Genomic DNA, 5,141 nt, shown 5'->3' with positions numbered 1-5,141 from the left:
TGGGAAGGAAATATGAATATAAAATAATTAAGAAGTGTGAATACGAAATAGTTACCTAACTATTTTACGAAAAACGTTAAACCTTAAGCCAAGGCACGGCCCATCCGTCTAATAGGAATTAGTACGTGTAGGTCATCACGTAGCAGTTAGAGTTGGAGATTGACGTTTCTGGATACGCACTTCTGTGAGTTCATGTCCCCCTTTTCTCTTTACTGTTTTCAGCTTTATACTTCGGGGGTGAAATACATGCGACAATTATTACAAACTTTATTTACATGGTATGGTTAGCGTAGGGAGGGTTTATACTTCAAGATCACGTGAGGGATGGGCAATAACACTTGAGGCCATTAATCCTCTTTGTTAGGACCGAGGGACACAAGAGTGATAGATCTATTTGGGTGTAGCGAGCCCACACCCGTGAGGCCGAGGCGGCCCATAGTGGTGACTGTGTCTTTCAGCCGAAGCCCGGTAACAAATTTTCTTGGTTTGAGTTTCCCTGCACTTCTCACACATACCAGTGGCTTTGCAACCCATTGGTGATCTCTTTTTTTTCATTATTGCTACATACCAGGGACTTTTATACATACTTTAAAGATTTATTCATACTCACTTTTACATGAACTCGCTCAACTTTTTGTTGATTTTTCAAATTACATGTATTTCAGGAAATTAGTGGATCTGGCACGGTATGCATCATGTCAAGCTGCATAAGAATAATGGTGTCATCCGAGTTTAGGAAGTGTGACCTTTGCCTGGACGGGTTACAAGTCTTAAACTGTGTTTTCATTTCAAGTCTTTTGTCGTGTCGTATAAAGAAGATTTTAATTATGTCATGGTTGTATGTTGTTTCATGTGTCAACTTTTAAAACAATGTTGTTGTGTTTTACTTTTATAAACTTGATAAATGGATGAACATCATGGTTTATTTTCATATAGCATAGTTGTGATTATGCTATGGTATTAAGAAGTCACACCAAATAAACCCACGCTTCCGCAAAGCCAGGGTGTGACATATAGTGGTTGGCATTAAAAGTAATTTGAATAGGAAACTCTATCGTACACGCATCGTCCTCAATCAAAATCGAAATATCAAAAATCGTCGCACTGAACGCTTGAAACAGGCAGCTGAACGATCAGGCTCTCAGTTGATCGAACAGCCCAGCCGATCGGACTGCTGTCCGATCGGACAGGCTGTCCGATCGGGATGCCTGGCCGATCGGCCAGCCCTTTCCTATTTTGGAAGCCTATAAATACCTCTGTCATTGTCATACTTTCTACTTTTGGAAAGCTCTGATACCAATCTGTCACACCCCATGTCACACCCCGACCACGTAGAACATACCAAACGTGGCGGAAATGTCGGGGAGTGTTGTAACAGAATCAATTGTTTCAAATCCATGGCAAATGAAGTTTCGTTTTATTAATCAAAAATGAAAGTATACATTGTTTAAACATATTTCATTTCATACAACTACAAAGTATGAAATACAATATTTCATTCGTTTGGCGTTTGTTTGATGGTTGAAGTGACACAGGTGTCACAGTCTCCCCTACTTTAGGAAATTTCGTCCCGAAATTTAGTTTTAGAGGAAACTTGTGCGTGCTTGAAATCAGAATTGGGGAGTGTAAGGATAAATGACATTGGTCAAAATCCAAGACTTTTCCCGTATCATTACTCTTGTCACTGTAGGTCTTAACACATGACAAAACTCCCTGTGGTTTCTATGCACTGAATTCCATAATTATGTAGGCCTCCATAATTACATACTTCCTTGCACAGTCCGCACAGTTCATTTCAAAATGCGTATGGGAAAAATATCAAACGAATAATCTCTTCAGCTAAACTACCCAAGAGAAATATTTAACTACATCAACGTAGGATGTCTTTAACTAGATTGTCGAGCCAATCTATTTAACTTAGATCGACGTAGGATCTCTTTAACTAGACCACCCGAGGGCCTCTTTAACTATATCAACGCATGACATCTTTAACTAGATTGTCGAACCAATCTCTTTAACTTAGATCGACGTAGGATCTCTTTAACTAGACCACCCGAGGGCCTCTTTAACTATATCAACACATGATATATTCAACTAGATTGTCAAACCAATCTTTTTAACATAGATCAACGAATGATCTATTTAACTAAACTACCCACGGGGAATATTTTATTAAACTACTCACGGGGAATATTTAATTAAACTACCCACGGGAAATATTTAACTACATCGATGTAGGATGTCTTTAACTAGATTGTCGAACCAATCTCTTCAACTATATCGACGCGTATTGTCCTTAAACTTTGGAATAGTACTTTATAATCCAAGGGACTTAACTACAACGTAGAAGTCCATTAAGGATTTAAGATAGTACCTTTTTGAATGTCCTACTACGAATCCCTCATATGAAGGTATGAAAGATTCTACGAGGATTTGGATAGCGAATATCCAGAGTATACAAAAACACAAAATGCATAAATGGAAAGACAAGATGCATAAACACATAGTCACATAACCACAAAATTGTTTATCTAGATCTTTAATTTGTTAATTTGTTTTGTTGATTACGTACATGCATTTAAAGAACACTAGGAATCCATTTCATGGATTTCATTCGGTACTTTAAACATTAGCAAGAATCTAACTATGAAGATAAAAAGATCTCCTATAAATTCGATTTCGTTTTCAAGAAAACGCAATTTTCGAATTGAGGTACAATAATTTTTTTTTTGAATATACGGAAATACCCTTAGGTACCCTATTAAGAATTTATAGTGGTACTTTGGGTACTCGTGGAGAACACAAGAGATGATAAAATGGAAAAAAATTACGGGGTAGTCTGTTCTTCAAGGAATACGGTCCCTTGATTGTCGGTATTGAAGAGCATACGTTGTTTATACATAACATCACATTTGAACATTGCAAAAATAAAAAAGATTTATTTATAAACAACAACAACTGTTTCATGGGCCTTGATTACAAAGGAAAATACTACATAAGGCTTGATTATCTCTAAACAACATTGTCTTCCAGTTCGTCCGACGCTCATCCTTGCGCTGGATTCGCATTAGCAATCTTTGGGCAATTTCTCCGGAAATGGCCCATTTCGTTACAGTTGAAGCAAGGACCTAGTGGAAGACGAGCTTGAGCAGGATTTACTTGAGGTTGGTTTGGACCACCTTGGTTTGGGGTAAATCGACAAGCATTTGCCAGGTGACCGAGTCGCCCACATGATGCACATAATCGGCATTGTAGGTGAGCTAAGTGGTGTACATTACATTTGTCGCATTTCGGTGCAGTACCGGCATAAGGTTTCTTTGCAGGAGGTTGAGTTGGTTGGTTGCGGGTGTTTTGGTTGGGTTGAGCAGCAATCGCACAATTCTGCGAAGCCTTACGCTTCTTAGACTTCTCAGGGGATCCAATCTGTTCATCCATGGTCTTTGATTCCTCAATTGGCTTCTTGTCACCCCTTCGAAAAAGTTTATGCTTTCTGATCTGCGATTCAGTCAAGGTTGCAGATAGCTCAATAGCCTGACGGAGTGTGGTAGGGTTGCTACCAGTGACAATGTCTTGTACCGAGTCAGGCAGGCCGTCGATGTACCTTTCGATAGCCTTGTCGAGTGGGGCGACCATAGTCGGGCAAAGTAGACTCAACTCCTCAAACCTATCAGTATATGCCCTGTGTTTGCCACTATCTTGTTTCAAATCATCAAACTCCTTCTCCAACGCTCGTTGTTCATGACGAGGACAAAACTCCCTCATCATAAGAGCTCTCAGTTCAGCCCATGTCTGTGCTAGAGCAACATCTGCAGCACGGTCTCTCATTACCCCGTTCCACCATGTAAGAGCCCTCTTCTGAAACACACTCGAAGAAAACTCGACCTTGCGATTATCCAGACACTACACGTGGCGAAAAGTATTCTCGATGCTCTCGAACCATTGAAGAAGCCCAGTTGCTCCCTCAGAACCACTAAACTTGAGTGGTTTAGCCGAGTTAAAGTTCTTGAAATTGCATGTACCATTGTTGTTGTTGTTGGCTTGGTTCCATTGAGCAAAGAGATTTGGGAATTGAGCAGCCATCTGCTGCGCAATAATTTCTGCCAGCTCGGCAGTTGCTATCTGGTGTTCGCGTCGAGGAGGCATTCTAAAAGAGGAAAACATGAAAGGAAACAAATAAATTGGTATTGGGTAAGAATAGGATGTTACAATCACCGACCGTAATCACAGTTGATGGTCATTTGTTTGAATCATGAATCAAACAAACAACACCAAGGCCGAATCAAAGCAAATAGATCCTCATAGTGTATCGCGAAGACATGCTCGCCTATAAGTGGACACTCACCCCAAGAGTTCCCAGGTAAGAGTGACTGGTCCGATTATGTGGATTTGTACGAACACTCTAACCTTAGACAGAAAACCCAGGGTACAGGCATTCACTCTTCCAGTTCGCACGTGTTCACACTATTTAGGACCCAAAACTTTGACGAGAGTTTTGAAAATTCAAAGGGGTTCAAAACCTTATAACAGAGGGTTCAAAACCTAGTAATCAATCATCGTAGAACAGATGATTAGTTTTCAAAGCGGTTTTGAAATTTATGTTCTTGTTGTGGTCTCGCCTAAGGATAGGTGACGGTATTGTTTTATGACTAAACGCAAGTAAACTCGCGTTAGGGTCCTAGGAAGGTTATAGACTAGGTCAAAGCATTACTAATAACCTAATTCCCTATAACCATTGGCTCTGATACCAACTTTTCTGTCACACCCCGACCACGTAGAACATACCAAACGTTGCGGAAATGTCGGGGAGTGTTGTAACAGAATCAATTGTTTCAAATCCATGGCAAATGAAGTTTCGTTTTATTAATAAAAAATGAAAGTATACATTGTTTAAACAAGAACTAAAGAGTACATGACATTATTTAACTAGTTCTTGTCTCGTTTTAAGTCACTAAGGCACAGGTCCGCCTAAGTATGTCTTGATAAGTCCTATGCATCATCTCCTGAAAACACATGTGAAAATAGGTACGTCAGCATAAAAATGCCTGTGAGATACATTGGTTTTGTGAAAACGGGATTCATGACTTATGTTGGAGAAAATGTTTAGTCATGAACCTTGTAATTTGCTTTGTCTTGTAAATCAT

The sequence above is a fragment of the Helianthus annuus genome, chromosome 11 (assembly GCF_002127325.2).
Source record: "Helianthus annuus cultivar XRQ/B chromosome 11, HanXRQr2.0-SUNRISE, whole genome shotgun sequence".
NCBI lineage: Eukaryota > Viridiplantae > Streptophyta > Magnoliopsida > Asterales > Asteraceae > Helianthus > Helianthus annuus.
The sequence above is the reverse complement of the archived record's forward strand: the minus strand, read 5'-3'. Positions refer to the sequence as shown.